The sequence below is a fragment of the Mandrillus leucophaeus genome, unplaced genomic scaffold, assembly GCF_000951045.1.
Source record: "Mandrillus leucophaeus isolate KB7577 unplaced genomic scaffold, Mleu.le_1.0 Scaffold447, whole genome shotgun sequence".
Classification (NCBI taxonomy): Eukaryota; Metazoa; Chordata; class Mammalia; order Primates; family Cercopithecidae; genus Mandrillus; species Mandrillus leucophaeus.
The window spans coordinates 2,622,396-2,643,413 of NW_012104776.1; the positions used below are offsets into that span (position 1 = coordinate 2,622,396).

At 32.5% G+C, this 21,018-nt stretch overlaps 1 long non-coding RNA gene across 1 annotated transcript in view; it reads left to right on the top strand.

Moving 5' to 3' along the window:
* Positions 1-21,018, top strand: part of LOC105549605 — a 57,188-nt gene that overhangs the window by 24,733 nt on the left and 11,437 nt on the right. Inside the window, exon 4 of the long non-coding RNA XR_001007573.1 lies at positions 820-860. This is a non-coding gene — a long non-coding RNA (uncharacterized LOC105549605). The remainder of the gene's footprint in view (positions 1-819; positions 861-21,018) is intronic.

The window sequence follows — 21,018 nt, forward strand, 5'->3', positions numbered from 1 at the left end:
CTTGGCCTCCCAAAGTGGCAGGATTATAGGCATGAGCCACTACACTTGGCCTCTCCTATTGTTATTATCTTACATTAGTATATTTGTTATCACTAATGAATCAATATTGATACATTACTGTTTAGTAACACCATATGTTTTTTCAGATTTCCTTAGTATTCATCTAATGTTCTTTTTCTATTCTGAGATCCCATCTTGATATCATATTACATTTAGTAGATCAGGTCTTTCTGTGACTTTATACCGCACTCCTTTCTATTGCTGTGTAGTATTCCATTACACAGATGTACTAAAATTTGATTTTCCATTCACCTACTGAACAACATGTTGGTTTCTTCAAGTCTATGGCGATTTTGCATAAAGTTTTGTAAATATTTGCATGAAGGTTTTCATATGGACATGAGTTTTCTAGTCAGTTGGATAAACACCTAAGAACACAGTCATTGGATTGTACAGTAAAGATACATTTAGCTCTGTAAGAAATTTTATACAAAGTTTGTGAAATATGTGGGGGAAAAACATAAAAATGCAATACAACAGTAAAAAATGACACAAATAAAAGTATGCAGTATAACAACTACTTATATAGCATTTACATTGCATTAGGTATTATAAGTAATCTAGAGATGACTTAATACTTTGGAAGATGCCAAACTATCTTCCAAACTAGTAGTGGTGCCACTGTTCATGCTGGAATTAATTCTGTTATAGTCAGTGTTGTTCTTCAACCTCACCAGCAATTCACCCAGTTCTGTCACCCAGGCTGGAGTGCAGTGGTGTGATCTTGGCTCACTAAAACCTCTTCCTCCTGGGTTTAAGTGATTCTCTTACCTCAGCCTCCCAAGTAGCTGGAATTACAGGTGCACACCACCATACCTGGCTAATTTTTGTATTTTTAGTAGACACAGGTTTCCCAGGCTGGTCTCCAACTCCTGACCTCAGGTGATCTGCCTGCCTTGGCCTCCCAAATGTTCCTTATATTTTTACATGCTTATTTACCCTATCACTGGTACTTGCCTGGTACATGTCACCATATAATAGTGGGGATAAATAGTGGGTGAACTGAATTATTATTTATCAGAATATTTGCAAGAAATCTAAATGTATTCTTGCATAGGTATATATCAACAGTCATAAAAGATCGTATTTATGTCCACTCAATTATAGTACTCAACACATGCACCCTTTAAAAAAGTCATTATTTTTTTCTGTGCCTCTGTTTTCTTCAGTTGGAATAGTTTCAGAATTGTATTAGGTTAAGTTCTTTCCCCCAGAGAGTAGAATTTTATTTTGGAAAAGGTTACAGTCTTACTTCATAATGCTTACTCCTCTCTCCTTTGAAGGAACGTTTCCAGGATTCACGCTACAAGAACTTGTGGGTGAGCTACTAGAGAGCAAGCATGTGAATATGTGGGTTAGAAAGTCTGGAGCTTTCTAATTCCCAAGCTAGTTCTGGATCAGCCTCCAGCAATTTGTCAAAATTACCATTGTATTCCTCCCAGTGGATGGATCCAGTGGTTTCAACTCCTGATCTCATTTGCTGTATCAATCTCCATTTGTCTCTGTTCAGATTTCAAAATCATGGCTGTTACTGCAACTTGTTTTTAGATGGGTCCAAGTGAAGTCATTATTTTTCATTTTGTCCAGATTTTTCTTATTGTAAAGACAAGAGTGATGACTTTCAAGCTCTTTATATATTACAGCTGAATCCAGAAGTCTATTTGGATATTTGAAAAATATATCTGTTCTTTGTTTATATATGCTTTCCCGATTATTCATTCTGTGTTCTATTGTATCATTTGTTTAATCATATTAATCATGTATTTCATAATCTCTTATCAGATTCTTTTATCATGTACAGTCTTCTCTTGTATCCATAGGGGATTGGTTGCAGGAACCCCAGTGGATACCAAAATCCTCAGATGCTCAGGTTCTTGATATAAAATGGCATCATATGAGCATATAACCTATGCAAATCCTCTCATATACTTTAAATCATCTCTAGATTACTTATAATACCTAATACAATGTGAATGTTACATAAATGGTTATTATACTTTATATTTTATTTGTATCATTTTTTCTGTTGAATTGTACTTTTTGGTGTTTTTCTCCAATATTTTTGATCCGTGGTTGGTTAAATCTGTGGATAAGGAACCTACAGAAACAGGAGGTCCACTGTAATGTTCTTGAGTATATTAAATCTCCTGTTGTTTACATGTGTTTATTCTTCCTCACAGTGGTTTGTAACTTTTTGGTTGTTGTTGTTGTTGTTAACTCATTTTCAGAGTTTAGGAAAGAAAAATTTGTTCAAAACCAAAAATAGTCCTACAGAGAAGTTTTGTGTTTGTTTCTATAAGATTCCAGGGTTTTAAATAAATCCTTTCTATCTATGTATTATAATACCAAAAGGTAATAAAGAGTATATCCATGCCTATGATTTACTCAAGCCCATCATTTGAATTTTTCCTGTTCCAAATATCCAGCCACATCCAACTCGTAGCACCAAGGCCACAGAGTCTATTTGTCTGAGATAGAAATGTTTGTGTTTATACAGCCTTAATGAGTGTGTAATTAATAGAAGTTAGGATACATGTGCATCAGTTTTGTTTCTGAATATCTAGATATGCCCTAATCACTTAACTTTTAGTGATAATGGTTAAGATGAGTATGTTTTCTTGAACTATACTGTCTACATTTAGAGTCAAGCACTGCCTCTTAATAGTTTTGTGAATGGGGCTAGGTACTCAGCTTCCTTTTCCATTAATGGGAATGAGCAGTTCTTAGAAGAGGGCTTGGGACATAGCAACTGATCAACACTTGTTAGTTATCTGTGGCATTTACTAATATCCTATTTCTACTTCTTTCTGTGGATGTTGTGTTTATTTTTCATATAAAAGTTTTAACTTTTTAGATGACTAAGTCTATTACATTTTTCTTTTGTGAGTTTCTTCCATCGTTTATGGTTATATTATTCACACCTTCACAGAGTTTATCAAAATCATCCAAAACGTAAGTAAACATAGCAGAAATGTAAGAACAAAAAAATGAGTCATTTGAATAAGTTGGTAAATTAATGAATATTAGAAAAAGAAACTAGTGATCTTTCTCCATGTCATTTCAGAAAACTGGATCATAGATTATTGGAAGCCATATATCATGCATTCAAGTGTGAAATAGGATTACCTATAAGTTGAGAAATAGTTATAGAGTTTGTTAAAGATATTTGCAATAGACTTTCTAGTACCCAAGCTACTATAGTCAAAACCGAGAAATGTGTGAAGAAAAAAAATAGTTAACATTTTAGTGACATTTTTAAAAAGTTCACAACATTCAAAAGAAATACTATAGCTGAGAAATGGAAAATGACTAAGTTATCTCCAGTATCTGAAAAAGGTCACAAGAATTGCATAGCCACTGAATTTAACCCTATCTTCTGGGGAAGCCTTAACCAGACATTACTTGGACATTATTACAATCAAAATCTGATTATATTTAAAACCTTACTAAATGAACATTTTTCATTTTCATGGCAATTATAAAAGAGGTTTATCAATTCATAAATTAAAATGTTAAAAGTATATGATTTTAATCTGATGATTTTAATATTTAAATTAGGTAAAAAGCATATAAATTCTTAATCATATATTACCATAATCAAATACTCTTCTTCCTTTATTCATATAGAAAAAAAAATCCCAAGCATCATCATTCAATACTAATGGCAAGAGTAAAACAGAATAACCAGATGATGATTCACCAAACGAAGTTTTCAACTTTAAAATAAATTACATATATAATGAGTTCAAGAATTCATTTTACGTTCATACAGTATTCATGTTATATGAACCACAAGGCATATTAATAATAAAGTGATTTTTAAAACCTATTAAAAAGAAACCAGTCTGTTAACTGACTATACTCAAAATGGAAATGGAGAAAAAACCATTATGAGAAAGTAGGCAAATAGGCTAAAAAGTTTAGATTGTTTTGTTGATTGGATCAGGAGATAAATGCAAATGCAGAGTAGGCTAATGAAAAATAATTAGATAGAGAGCAAGGAACACTGCCAGGAACTCTATGTCATCTCATAGTTTGAGTAAGAATATGGCTGATAGAGTTTTTAAAGCTGCTTTTCCTTTTTTTTTTTTTAAAAAAAAGATGGCATAGGACTCTACTTACTGCATTAAGAATGGATTTGCTCCTAGGTAAGGTACTTATGTGGCATACTACATAGACTGTAGAGAATAAACATTATATTATCTCTAAGAGAGTAAGTTGATAGGAAAAAGAGAGACATTAGCATGTTTAAAGATTTTGATACATATCCTTATAAAGATTAATCCAGTGATTAAATTATACTTTAACATTCCATCATTAATTTCTTGTTTAAACAACAAAAACTAAAAGAAAAGCTTCTATATCTAGATTAAAGTTTATAAGACTCTAAGAGATTAGTTAGTACACAAAATATTTGTCAAACTTTTTTTCCAGTGTAATGGTTTCTTCAAAAATCTGTGACAGTGACAAACTTGTATATTACATTTTACTAGTCTTTGAAAGCAATGACGGAAAGTTATTTCTTTGGGTTTTAAAAATCCATATCTATGCCCAACCAAGTTTGTTTCTTTTTTAATTAATCAAAAATAAGCACATTCTTTTCTTTTCTGATTGACCATCAAGAAGAAAGGAAAACTCTAGTGCTATCTGAAAATGAGCTTAATTGCACAAATTGCTGTAACTGACGTCACCTAAACAGGAGCTCCCTACAAGCATCAGTCATCTCCTTTTGTGCTTTATTCCATTTTCTTTCTCACATTCCTAAATGTATTGCATGCACTACCATATAAAGCTCTGTATCTGGCACCTTTGATTTTCAGAAGAAAAGGTACTTAAAAGTGGTAATAACCAGTCCGAGCAGCTTTTCTGGAGGTGGTCATGGTAAATAGAATCCCTGGACTATTAAATTTTTCCTATGCTCTATAAACACTATAGAACAGCAAATCAACTCCCTTCCAGTTCAGATGAATCCTATTTCCTTCCCCTAGTCAGAGAAAATTCTTCCATGTGTCAAATAGCCTCATAGTGATTTGGCCTATGCAGTGGAACGGGAAAACAAAGAAAAAGATATCTGAGAAAAGCAGTTTTATTTAGTCAGGCTACTTTAAGGTTTCTCACAGATAACTAAGAAACACGAGCTCTCCCACCTTGACCATCTGGCTTCTCTTTCCACACAGATGTAAAAACTACAACAGAACCAAAATAAAAACCACATACAACCAAAGTTTACTGCCTTCAAAATATTATAGTATGCTGGTCTATACAATTGAATTAGCTGTCACTTTTCTATGAAATATGGATGAGAAAAACAAAGGTTGGTAATACTCTCACAATCTGGAAGCGTTTTGTTTTAAACTCAGGCAAACATGTGCCATCATGATGTTCGGGTAGTGCTATTAAAATCCACCTGTTTATTGGCTAAAGGGAATGCTCAGTTTTCTAAAATAACAACCCAATGACATCTATAACTTTTTAAAAAATGCATGTTAATATATTAAAGAACTGAGTTCATGCTAAATAATTTGGATTTGAAATAACCGTAGTCATCTCTACTTTTTTGGAATGAAATGAACCAAAACCAGAAATGAAGGAATATTGATCAAGCTAATCTGTAACAGCTGGAAGAAAATGTTGAGGATTGGCTTGACAGAAACATTGGGTTGCCCCATTATTAATGGTAGTAATGCAGAAGAAGGAACCAAACACAACTGGTAGGATGTTGCCAAGAGAGAAAGTACAGTGAGAGTGCAGAATCAGAGAGGAAGATATTAGATTCGGTTCTGGACATTCTGAGTATAATATGTCTGAGGGATGCTAGGATAAGGAAGAGAGCGGCAGTTGTACATTTGAATCTAAGATTCATGAGATATAAAATTAGTTGTTTCTGACCCAAGACCTCAAGGAAGACAAAAACCAGAGACCCAAGCAAAACCAAGTAGAAAGACCAAGCTCATAGAGCCAAAAAGGGAATCTGAAGAAATGCCACAGTAAGACACAGACACAGAAACTAAAACATAGAGGCAGAAATCTCCATGTCAAGAAGTCAAAAAGGCAAGTGGGAGCATGTGGGCCAAAAAAAGGTTTTGTTTTATGTGCAGGTTAGGACATAGTGAGAGAATGACTGGAGAGAGTATAAAGGACCAGTAACCAAATGAACAGACAAAGTGATTTTAATTTGAGCATGTCTTATTTCTAGGAGCTATGTGTATATAAAGAAATAGAAATTTACATGACTAAAAAATATCCTTCTGTAACAATGAATCCTAGTGAAACCACTGCATATGACGAGCTATGATTGTAGATGGTTTATTCTTATTTCCATCTTATAAAATAAAATGAAAGTCAGATTCAGGACAATTATTTTCTGATTTTTAATACCAGCCTTCTCCCTCAGGAGAGAGAGAATTAACAATAAAATACAGTAAGGAGGCATTGAGATTAGAGAAATATGATAGATGAATCCTCTTAATGAGACTCGGGTGATTTTAAAACACAGTTGACAGACTGAGACTGGAGGAACATTTGCCTTTCTGGTTTGTACTACATTTTCAAATATTTTCATTAAACATTTTCTGTGTTTTATAGTGTGGGGGTAAAAATTATTTTGCAAGGAAGAATTTGGTACAGTATATATTTTTCCTAAAATACATTATATTATCTTTCAACATATATTATATAACATGCAATCTTTAATATATAGTAGTCACCCTTCATCTGCAGGGAATATGTTTCAAGACCCCTAGCGGATGTCTGAAATATTGGATGACACCAAACACTGTATATACTATGTTGTTGTTGTTTTTACACACATTCTTATGATAAAGTTTAACTCATAAATTAGGCACAATAAGAAATTAACAACAATAATAAAACAATTATAACAAAATACTATAATAAAAATTATATGAATGTGGTCTTTCTCTTTCCCTCAGTATATCTTTTTGTACTGTACTCACAATTCTTGTTATAATGTGAGATGATAAAATGCAATGAGATGAGATGAAATGAGGTGAATGACTGACACAGGCATTGTGATGAGATGAAGTGAGGTGAATGACATAAGCATTGTGATAGGTGAAGTGAGGTGAATGACATAGGCATTGCACCGTAGCAGTAGGCTACTATTGACTTTCTGATGATATGTCAGATTGAGGGTCATCTGCTTTGGGTAATCCTGGATCATCAAGCCATGACAATATCGATGGTTGGGTATTAGAAGCAGTGTCAATGTCAATGTCAGTGACTAATAAGTAGGTAGTGTATACAGCTAGATACACTGGACAAAGGGATGATTGACATCCTGGGCAGAATGGAGCAGGGCAGCCTGAGATTTCATCACACTACTCAGAACGGCAATTTAAAACTTACTAATTATTTATTTTTGGAATTTAGCACTTAGTATATTTGGATCACAGTTTACTGTGGGTAAGTAACTAAAACTGCAGAAACTGAAACCACAGACAAGGGGTGGGCAGCTACTGTACTTGATTTATGGTGAAACATGCATCTTTATAAATTTGTTACATATTATTATGTCATGTACAATATATTGATTATCACAGAGTTTAAACCGTGTCAGTTATCTGAGTAAATGTCTCCTGACCACAATCTCTAGTTGAAACAATAAAAATAATCATATTCATATTATTAGAATAATATGCTATTGCTAATATTTCAGTGTTTTGCAAATAATCTTAGAATACTTTAACTGAAGTGATTCTTGTATATGGTATACATTTTATCTGCAGCAAAATACCAAAATACTTCTCTGGAGATCCATAGATATTCTGAAAAGGTGCCTCAGGGACCATCTTCGGGGAGGAACTAAATAGAAGTGGCAAAAAAGATCAGCACTCAACTTTCTCCCAGAAAAGCTGCAATTGTGTGTTCATCCCATTGGCTTCTTATTCCAAAATTCATTTTAACACAATGTTTTAATGTTGGGAAAAATAAAACTTAATATTCCAAGAAGAGGTTTATATCAGTTAAGGATTAATATTATAAACACAATATGAATGGAATTTGAAAAAAAACATTTTCTGAGTGTTTATAGATTTATCTGAGTAATGCTATCCCTTCAGTTTCACATGACTCAAAAACAAATTTTTACACAGCAGGTACATCTCAATGGTAAATAAATCTTTTTCTTTCTTTCAAATTCACTAATTAGTTTTAAATATACATCACACAAAATCACATGAAGGCTGATTTACTTGAGAACATTTATGTGTATATTGAGTGTAAATAGTATTTTGTAAGAAGCTTATAAGTCACTCCTCCATCCTAACAACAAGAAGAAAAATAAAAAATCAACAACTTTTTTTAGTTTCATCAGAGAATTGAAGTCACAGGACAAACCACTGCCCAGAAAACTGAAGGGATAAATAGAAACAGAGAAATGCAACTTAGTGGGGCAGAAATTCATTCTGAAATTTCCGTGGGAACCAGTGCTACGGTAGGACAATCTGTAATTGATGAATTGCTGGAGGCTCAGTGTGGACAAGTCTAAGAGATAAAAACTCCAGGGAGACGCAGTCCGTGGGCATCCCCCAACTTGGGTGAGTTTCACCTCCAGGAGCTTGCCTTGGTTCTCATAGTGAATATTGGAGAAACATCTAGTGCTTTCAGCAGGGAAAGGGGAAAAGGAACCATTTTAAAACATGTGAGAGTATTCTGTTCTTAGCAGGGCCTGCTCTCAGGAAGAAAATATGTCCATACAAAACCTGCACACAGATGTTTATAGCAGCTGTGTTCATAATTGCCAAAACTTGAAAGCAACCAAGATGTCTTTCAGTAGATAAACTAATTATTAATTATTTTATTACCTAATTATTAACTGTAGTACATACAGATAATAGAATACTATTCAACAAGAAAATGAAATGGGCTATCAAGCCATGAAAAGACATGGAGGAGCCCTAAATGCATATTACTAAGTGAAAGAAGTCAAATGTTGAGGCTACATGTGATTCAACCTATATGGCATTCTGGAAAAGATAAAACTATGGAGACAATAAAAGGATCATTGGTCCCAGAGGTTAGGGAGGAAGGAGGTGGAGAACAGAGGGTTTTTTTGATCACTGAAACTATTTTATACAACAATGGTGGATACATGTCATTATACATTTGTCAAAACCCATGGAATGTACACCAAGAGTGAACCCTAATGTAAACTTTGGACTTTAGATGATAATGTTGTTGTCTCAGTGCAGGTTTATTGATTATAACAAATGTACTACTATGGTCTAGGATGTTGATTGAACGGTTGTCTTTTTGTGGGAACTGGAGTTTATGGGAACTCTCCATACATTTTGTTCAATTTTTCTGTGAACATAAAATTGCTCTAGAAAACAAAATATGTTAACAACAACAACAACAAAAAAGACCAGAAGAGAGTAAAAATGTTGGCTTTCTTGCATTTTCCATTCCATTTTTTAAAGCAACGATCATGGCTGAAATGAAAACACAAAAAAGTGGTAACTGTGGAGGTTGGGGAGCGGATAGTAAGCATTCCTGTGGGATGGTCGTTTTATCCCTAATATTGCTTAGAATTGCCAGCTCATGGTGGTAATACTCCAACTGACTTTTAGTGGCTTTGAACATGATTTTAAGTTTTTCTACAATATACTCACTTATTGCTTGCATGAACAGCAAATTTTCCTTACTATCCCTTGGTATACATCAGGGACAAGGAAGATGGTTACAGAGAAGGAGAAGGTTTAGCCAGAATCCTTTATGACTTTTAGAGAGAAAAGCCTATATTAATGTCAGTACTTTCTTTTTAATTTCTTTTATTGAATTTTTATAAAATTATAAAAAAGAATGCTCACTGGAACCAGTAGAAAAAACCCCCACAGAGCTGTATTTTTAAAAGTTAATAAACCACCAACTCTCCTCAAATACAAAATTCTTACCTAGCAGGTAGCAAATAACTTTCTGTGTAGGTTCACCCATACTTTTCTCTTACTAAAACAAATATACACATAAAGATTTAACTTACATAAATATATGGCATTATGTAGTATGTATAATTCTTTAACATGCTTGTGTACTTAGTGATATATATGGTTCTCTACAAGTTAATTCATATAGGATTAATTCATTCTCTTAATTAATTTATTCATTCAATTAGCATTTTTTTGTTAAAAATATACTACTGTAATTTATTCAAATCTTGCCAATGGATAAGAGGGTGTTGTTTATAAAATATTGAATAAACATCTTTGAAAACAGATCCTCATATATAATTTCATTATTAGGGATAGTTTCTAAAACATAGATTTTGCTGGAGGCAAATAAATAGTTTTTTCAAAAATACTTTAGCACTTAATGTTTTCATTCTTTAATTTGCCTAACTTTTGTTGAAAACAGTATATAATTGTTTTGATTACTATTTCTCTACTAAATAATTTAAATTTCTTATGTTTATAGTCCATTTACCCTTTCTCCATAATGAACTGTATATTTGTATATTAGGTATTTCTTAGAAATCTTCACTCTTTAACTACAATGTGTATTGTATACAATGTTTATAAAAAATTTTCACTTATTCTAACATATATGCATATATGTTATATAGAACACATATATGCATATATGTTATATAGAACACATATATGCATATATGTTATATAGAACACATATATGCATATGCATATATGTAAAATATGTATGTATTATATATGTACCATATAGTATATATGTTATATTCCATATAATATTGTATACTGCATATTACATATGTATGGTTGATATGTGTGTACAGGTCCTACATGGGTTTTCTTTTCATTATTCCATAAAATTCATCTCCTATCATACTATCCCCCTTGTTCACACTGCTTCACTGTTATTGCTCTGCTCTCCCCTAACATACCATGAATACTTTGACCTCAGAGCTTTGCACTTGTTGATCTTGTTGAACAGAGGCTTTTTCTTCAGACTGCTGCCTGGAATGACCCTTGACTGCTTAGATGCCTCTCCTGAAAGGTAGTCTTCACAGAGACTTTCCCTGGCCGCTTACCTAAAAGGCCAGCCAACCACCACCATCAGGCTCATTACTGCGTGATTTTGGTTTCTTTTTCTTTACAACACTTACTACTACCTTAAAAAAAAAGTTAACTTGTTTATATGTTTATTTTTTCTCTGTACCATTAGAATGTAAGCTCTGGGAGGAAGAAATCTTGTCCATCTCTCTCATGCCTGTATACCTAGTGCCAAAGACATGTGGGCACTTAGGAAATTTGTTAAATCAATGAATGTATGAATTAATATATTGTATTTAATTTATAATGTGGTAAATATTTGAATAATATTCAGTTTTCCTGTACAGCATTGTGGCATGTTTTCCATATATGTGCAGGTTTTATTTGGTATCCTGAAACAAACTTCTATAGTTTTCTTCATATGTATCCAGTAACTTAGTAAATTTACTTCTTAATATATCTAGTTTTATTTGGGACATTATAATGCCTAGCTATTTTTTCATAATCAAAATTTCCTAATTTGTTATTTTAACTTAAAAAAATTTTTCTATATATAGCTTGTTCCACTGACTTTGCAATGTTCTCCTAATAATGCTAATGGTTTTAATACCATTTCTTTTTTTCTTTTTGCCATATACATGTTATTCATATCTCACATTTTAACATTTTTTCTCCTTATTTGATTATTTTTCCATATTGCATTGTTTAGAATCTCTAAAACAAAACTGAATGACAGTGATTCAAGAGGATATCACTGTCTCCATCCAGATTTTAATGGAAATAAGATTAGTGTTTTAACATTTAATATTATGCTTGCTATGAACATTTTCCATATAGTCTTTAAATTGTTTTAATGTGCTATCAAATCATATTTTAGTTGAGCTTATTATTAGGACAGGTCCCTGAATTTTGGAAGCAGATTTGCAGCATCCTTTAAAATAATTACATTGTTGTTATCATTTAAGTTACTATTGCAATTAGTTACATTGGAATATTTTCCTTCATCCCAACAATAAATGCTACTTGGTTGCAAATATCATTCTTTTAATTTCTTGATTCAGTAAATATTTACCGATCATGAGTAGACACCTGACACTTTTCCAAATGACATCTTCAAATGGATATATCAAACAGGCAGTTGGATAATTAATTTCAGAGTTTGGGGACAAAACTACAGCCAGATTGGAGATATGATTAGGGAATCACCAACATGGAGTAGACCAACCTATAACAATTTCAAGGTCCTGTCACTGGGTTGTGAACAGTTACTCTATGAGAGTCCTCTGAGTGTGTGTGTATATGTTTGTGCACATGCATGTCCATATTGGTATGTAACCCCTCAGTAAATGTTAACTATTATTGGGTATTTTTTTGGTGTTACTATTTTATTTTACAATAGCTTTTATAGTAACTGTCATTATTTCTACTAATTTATACCAGTCACATTTGTTCTCTGACACAGGGGTCATTTATAATGACAATTTATCATTTTGTATAACAGTTTCCAGTTTTCAGTTCTGAACTCCTAATCACCTGAGTGGATGCCATTAATTCTAGGGGTTTATTTATCCTTATCCTCCTAGAAAAATATGTAAAGAAAAATTTTATATCATTTTAATCTATCCTCAATCATCAGGTGTTCTTTATGATAGCTTGTCTTCGCTTTTAAATGATTAAAACCTCCTCCTTTCCTTGTTTTTGTCGTTATTTACTATTTCTTCTCTATATCCTTTGACAAATCTTATCCCTAGTTTATATTAATTCAACACATACTTGTAAATCACCTACGGTATGATAAAAACCAGCATGTTAACAAAATAAAAAAGCATCATACACAAGTAAGGCTTCTGAAGAACAGGAAGTCTAATTAAAGCGATTAAGCTATCACATAAGTAATAATACAAGGTAGAAACTAATACATTTATGATATAAAGGATGAAAATATTAAACAGAGACTCAAAGGAGATTGCTGATATTTCTGCATGGAGTGACAGGCAAGCTAACATTTAAACTGGGTTTTGAAGCATGGATTGATTTTGGAAATGATAAGTAAGTGATACACAAAGCAGAGTAAACAGAATATGCAAAGTAAATTAAGCAGAAATACTGAGTCAACTAGTATGTGGAATCACAAGTACTTTTATTAAGCTAAAATTATAAATATAAAATGAACTAATAGTCATGTTTAAAAAGCACACTAGAATCAGAAAAATGGAGGGTTTAGGAATAAATTGAGACTTCTTACTTTTTACAGTGACCTGATTGTTTTACTTCTGATAGACTAAAAGGGCAGCAACTTGAAACATGAACTGGAAAAATTAATAAGAGAGGATCACTGTAATTTTCTTATGATAACCTTGATGACCGCCAATTAGTAGGGCAGTATTTGTTTTTATGTTTATACCATTTTGTCCTGAATCTTAAATTATTTCAACATAGTCTCTAAATTATGTAGATTGTTTTTTAAATGCTACTTTTAAATTATTTTTGTACTCATTTAGTTATAGTTTAGCTTTAAATAACTGATAAATTTGTTAGGTTTTCTCTTTTGTTAAAATTTTAATTTCATTATGCTATCACGATTGCCTAATAATTCAAATGACTAAAAAAATGAGGAAGGGCTTGTCAACCGTATCTCTAGACTTACTATACATTACTAATTTGTTAAATTGATTTACAAGTATCCCAATGATAAACACAAAATGAACCCTAGAAACCAAGCCAAATATATATGAGTGTGTGTGTGTCTGCATGTGTGTGGACTTCATATGTGAAAGACCAGGCATAAGTAATTGGACGATGGATGCAAAGACAATTGTTCATCTACATTAATAATACTTGGATCCCTACAACAACAGCATACAAACAGACTCAAATATTAGATTGATTAAATAATTAAATATAAAAACAAAAAATTTGAAACTATTAGAAGGATATACAGAAAGCAGAATATGTTTGTGTTTATGCGTGTGTATACACACACACACACACACACACAGGCATAAATAATGATTACTCAAACAGAAATTAAAATACTTAAAATAAATAAGGAGATTGCTAATTTGCCAAATCACTGATCTCATATATATATATATATGTATATATGTATATATGTATATATATAAACACACACATAGTTGATTTTTATCAACTCTAAGATTAAGGGAGAAAGATTATTCTGAATATCCTTCAGATTATACTTAGCATGACAACCTTATTTTCACCAAAATACACCAGACTATAAATGGTATAAAGTACAAACTCTTCTGTATAAAAGAAAAGATACAAAGCTTTCAAAATCTATCCAAAATCCCCGATTAAAATAGTCTTCATAGAATACTACATAAAGATAAATAATTTAGTGTACTATAAATATCCTTTCGAATCTGACATTCTATATAAAATATTAGATTGCATAATAGAAATAGCTGTAGAATTGATTAGCATCTAGATTTCTCAAATGGAATCCTTAAGATGTTCCACAGATTCTACACTAACCAGATTTTAGAGTCTTTAGGAAGATTTTAGAATTGGATATCTATGACTTATGTAAATAGATTAAGGTTTCCATTATAGATCAAGACAGAATAACAAAGACAAAATTTACCTTCTTTTATTCAACTACTAGAAAACTAGGTAAAATATATGACACAACAGTCTTCAGCTATTGAACAGAAGGCACAGGACTATGATACTCAAGAAAAGGGAAACAAAGTGATTCCTACAATTGAATCAGCTTATTCTTTTGAAGCAGTAATGGATAATTTGTTTCCATATTTGCTGAAACTATAATTCTGTAGATCCAGGAAGCTGCACAAACAAGCATAGAGCTGAAAAACTATTTTGCACACTTGTAATAAAATATACTTATCAAATTAAATGAAACTGGTTATTTGAAAAGATCAGTATAATTTACAAACTTCAAACTGATCAAAAATATAGGAAAGACAAAAAATAATACAAAGCAAGAGAACCTCAATATGGATCTATAGATATTAGACAAATAAGGGAAAATTATGCAAAGCTAATACATTTGACAATGTATAAAAGATAGACAAATTCCATGAAAGATACAAACCACTAATGTTCACTCAATATGACTGAGTTAACATGAATAGCCCAGTTTACTAAAGAAATTGAATATCATTTAAAAGTCTCTCCCATTAAAAAAAAAAAAAAAAAGAAACGGGAGGCACAGATTGCTTCAGCAATAAATTTTATCAGACATTTAAGAGAAAATAAGGCCAATTCTACTGAAACTCTTTAGAAAAGTGAAGGAGACAGACTTCCTTACCTCATTTTAAGAGGCCTGCAATACCTCAATACCAAAATCAGATAAAAACATCATAATTGAAGAAAACTAGAGACCAATATATTTCATTAACGTAGATCCAAAACTTTCTTTTCCAAAAACTGTTTAAATCAAATTGAATAACATACAAAAAGAATAATACACTATGACTAAATGGGGTTTGTCCAAGAATGTAAGAATTGTTTAACATTTGAAAAATCACTCAGTGTAATTTACCACAGTCATAGATTAAAAAAGAAAAAAAAAAGATTATCTTAAAAGATACCAAAACAAATCTGATAAATTTCAATACATTTATGATAAAAATTAGCAGCCAACTAGAAATAGAAAGACTTATTTTCAAGCTGATAAATGACATGTATGAAACGATTACAACTAATATATTTATTGATGAAAGACTGAGTGTTCTTGCCCTAAAATGAGAAGTAAGACAAGGATGCCTTTGTTTACATTTCCTGTTCAACATAGCACTGGAGTTTCTAGCCAATTTAATAAGACAAGAAAAATATAAGCATACTGATTGTAAAAGAAGTTGTAAAACTTTTTTCACAGACAAAAATAAAAATCTATGTGGAAAAATAAAATAAGCTTACAAAAAAGACACGAGAATTAATAAGTGAATTTTTCAATGTCACAGGTGTAAGGTCAATGTTCAAAAATTTATTGTGTTTCTAAATACTCGCCAAGAAATGTTGAAATTTGAGGTTGAAATTGTGCCACTGATAATAGCATCAAAATGTATAAAAAACTTAACGATACATTTAACAAAGCATGTTAGAGCTGTATGCTGCAAAGTACAAAACATTGGTGAGAAAATCTTTAACATTCCTAATAAATCTTTATTAATAGATTAGAAAATGCAATGTGAATTCTCTCCAAATTGATCTACCGATGAAACATGATAGAAATACCAGCAAGCTTCTTTTTCAGAAATTTCCAAGTTGATTCTAAAATTTGTAAGGAAATACGTTACTCAAAATAGCCAAAATGAGTGTGAATAAAATTCCAAAGATTTAGGACTTAATTTCAAGATTATACACTATAATTACACATATCAAAATAGTTTGGATATTGATTAAGATAGATATGTAGAGAAGGGAAACAGAATTCAGAGTTCAAAAATTGACTATTGTAGATGGTCTGTTAATTTTTTACATAGATGCTAAAGTTATTCAATAGAAAATGGGAAATATTTTCAACAAATATTGCTGTAATAACTTTATATATTGGTATGCCAAAAATGTCTTATTTCTCTATGTCATGCCATGTAAAACAATTAAACTTGAAATAGCTCTTAGATATAAATGTAAGTACTAAAACTATAAAACTTATTGAAAATAAAATTCTGGTAGGAAATCTTTGTGTCCTTAGGCAAAGCCAAAATTATGAACCACACAATAAAAAATTGATAACTTTGACCACATTGAATTTTTAAAAATTCTCTTCAAAAGAAATCTTAGAGAAAATAATACAACAAACCTTATCCTGGGAAAAAATGTTTTAACAACATATAGCTTATTCAGGATTGTAACCAGAGTACATTAAAAATACCTGTAGCTCAATAATAAGAAGGTAAAAACCAAATAAAGTAAGCAAAATATTTGAATAGGCATTTCACAGAAGGCTATAAACAACAAATAGGCATATAGAAAGGTATTTAACATTATTAGTCACAGGGAAATGCAAAATTAAAACCACATTACACACCTACTACAACAGCTAAAATTAAAAAGAAAATATCCAGTGTTAATGATTAAATGTAGCAACTGACACTCTCATACATTTCTAGTGGGAATTTACAGTGTTTCAAACACCATGGAAAATTCTTTCCCAGTCTTTTATGAAGTTAAATATACACTCACTAAGCCCACTCTTACTTATTTGCTCCAAAAAAATGGAGATATATGCTCAAATAAGGACTTGTACTTAAATGTTCATAACTGCTTCAATCACAATGGTCTAAAACTGAAAGCAATCTAATGCCTCATCAATTATTGAATTAACTAACATAATATCATATAGCTATATAATGTAATCCTACTGGGCAATTAAAAACACCAACCTATTAATGAAACAACATAGATAAATTTGAAAACCATTACAGTAAACGAAAAAAAAAACAGCAAAGCAAGATCATCATGGTGGACGGGAGGCAGGACTAGATTGCAGCTTCAATTCAGACGGACAGAGCTGTGTGCAGAGGCTCATATCATGAATTTTAGCTCCAGAATGACTGCAAGAACAAACCAAGAATCCCGAGAGGACCCACAGCAGGACCCGGGAGACACCCCAAATACTGTGCTAGTATCCACAGCTGAGAGACCCACAGATAGTTCACCAGCCTGGAGCTAGCTAGACTTGCTGGGTGGCTAGGCCCAGAAAAGAGATAACAATCACTGCAATTTGGCTCACAGGAAGCTACATCCATAGGAAACTGGGGAGAGTACTACATCCCACTACCACACTCCATGGGACAAAAGAATCTGAACAATAGCCTTCAGTCCTAGACCTTCCCTCTAACAGAGCCTACCCAAATAAGAAGGAATCAGAAAACCAACTCTAGTAATGTGACAAAACAAGGCTCTTCAACACTCCCCAAAAATTACACTAGCTCACCAGCAATGGATCCAAACAATGAAGAAGTTTCTGATTTACCTGAAAAAGAATTCAGGATGTTAGTTATTAAGCTAATCAGGGAGGCACCAGAGAATGGTGAAGCCCAAATGGAAGGAAATGCAAAAAACGATTCAAAAAGTGAAGGGAGAAATATTCAAAGGAATAGATGGTATAAACAGAAAACAATAAAAGCTTCAGGAAACACTGGACACACTTAGAAATGCAAAATACTCTGGGATGTCTAAGCAATAGAATTGAATGAGTAGAAGAAAGAAATTCAGAGCTCAAAGACAAAGTCTTCTAATTAACCCAATCCAACACAGACAAAGAAAAAAGAATAAGAAAATATGAACAAAGCCTCCAAGAAGTCTGGGATATGTTAAACAACCAAATCTAAGAATAATTGGTTTTCCAGAAGAAGAACAGAAATCTAAAAGTTTGGCAAACATATTTGGGGGAATAATCAAAGAAAACTCCCCTGGCCTTGCTAGAGACCTAGATAACAAAATACAAGAAGTACAAAGAACATCTGGGGAATTCATTGCAAAAATATCATTACCTAGGTACACTGTCATCAGGTTATCTAAAGTTAAAATAAAGGAAAGTATCTTAAGAGCTGTGAGACAGAAACACCAGGTAACCTATGAAAGAAAACCTAAATTAACAGCAGATTTATCAACAGAAACCCTACAAGCTAGAAGGGATTGGGGTCCTATCTTCAGCCTCCCCAAACAAAACAATTATTAGCCAAGAATTTTGTATCCAGCAAAACTGAGCATCATATATGAAGAACAGATACAGTCTTTTTCAGACAAATAAATGCTGAGAAATTTACCACGACAAAGCCACCACTGCAAGAATTGCTAAAAGGTGCTCTAAATCTTGAAACAAATTCTGGAAACACATCAAAACAGGACCTCTTTAAAGCAAAAGTCAGGCAGGACCTATAAAACAAAAATACAATTTGAAAAGCAAAAACAGAAAACAAAAAACCAAGGTACACAGACAACAAATACCATGATGAATACAATGGTACCTCCCATCTCAATACTAACATTGAATACACATGGCATACATGCTCCACTTAAAAGATACAGAACTGCAGAACGGATAAGAACTCACCAACCAATTGTCTGCTGCCTTCAGGAAACTCAGCTAACACATAAGAACTCACATAAATTTAAAGGGGTAGAAAAGGACATTTCATGCAAATGGACACTAAAAGTAAGCAGGGGTAGCTATTCTTACGGAAGACAAAACAAACTTTAAAGCAACAGTAGTTAAAAAAGACAAAGAAGGACATTATATAATGGTAAAAAGGCCTTGTCTAACAGGAAAATATCATAATCCTAAACATGTATGCACATAACACTGGAGCTCCCAAATTTACAAAAGAATTACAGCACTAGACAGGTCATCAAGACATACAGTCAACAAAGAAACAATGGATTCTTTGTTGAATCCATGAAACAAATACCACAAAACAAATGGGCTTAACAGATATATACAGAACTTTCCATCCAACAACCGTAAAATATACATTCTATTCAAGAGCACATGGAACTTTCTCCAAGATAGATCATATGATAGGCCACAAAATGAGCCTCATTAAATTTAAGAAATTTGAAATTATATCAAGCACTCTCTCAGACCATAGTGGAATAAAACTGGAAATCAGCTCCAAAAGGAACCTTCAAAACCATGCAAATACATGGAAATTAAATAACCTGCTCCTGAATGAGCATTGGGTCAAAAACTAAATCAAGTTGGAAATTAAAACATTCTTCAAACTGAATGACAATAGTGACAGAACCTATCAAAACCTCTGGGATACAGCAAAGGTGGTGCTAAGAGGACAGTTCATAGCCCTAAATGCCTTCATTAAAAAGACTGAAAGAGCACAAACAGACTTTCTAAGGTTATACATCAAAGAACTAGAGGAACAAGAGCAAGTCAAATTCAAACTCAGCAGCAAAAAGGAAATATGAAAATCAGAGCAGAAATAAATGACATTGAAACAACAACAACAACAACAACAAAAAACAAAATATAAATGAAACAAAAAGCCTGTTCTTTGAAAAGACAAATAAAATTGAAAGACCATTACCAAGAGTAATGAAAAAGAGAGAAAATCCAAATAACCTCATTAAGAAATGAAACAGGAGATACTACAACTGACACCACTGAAATACAGAAGATCATTCAAGGCTACTATGTCAACTTTTATGCACATCAAATAGAAAACCTAGAAAAGATAAATGAATTACTGGAAAAATACAATTCTCCTAGCTTAAATCAGGAAGAATTAGATACCCTGAACACACCAATAACAAGTAGTGGGATTGAAATGGTAATTTAAAAATTACCAACAAAAAAAGTCCAGGACCAGACGAATTCACAGCAGAATTCTACTAAACATCCAAAGAAGATTGGTGCCAATCCTTTTGACACTATTCCACAAGACAGAGAAAGAGGGAACTCTCCCTAATTCATCCTATGAGGTCAGCATCAACTTAATACCAAAATCAGGAAAGGATACAACAAAAAAAGAAAATTACAGACCAATATCCCTGATGAACATAGAGGCTAAAATTCTTTTTTTTTTTTTTTTTTTTGTTAGTATTATACTTTAAGTCCTAGGGTACATGTGCACAATGTGCAGGTTTGCTACATATATATACTTGTGCCATGTTGGTGTGCTGCACCCATCAACACTTCAGGACCCATCAACTGGTCATTAACTTCAGGTAAAACATCCAATGCCATCCCTCCCCTCCCCCCTCCCCATAATAGGCCCTGGTGCGTGATGTTCCCCTTCCTGAGTCTAAGTGATCTCATTGTTCAATTCCCACCTATCAATGAGAACATGCGGTGTTTCGTTTTCTGTGTTTGCGATAGTTTGCTGAGAATAATGGTTTCCAGCTGCATCCATGTCCCTACAAAGGACACAAATTCATCCTTTTCTATGGCTGCATAGTATTCCATGGTGTATATGTGCCACATTTTCTTAATCCAGTCTGTCACTGATGGACATTTGGGTTGATTCCA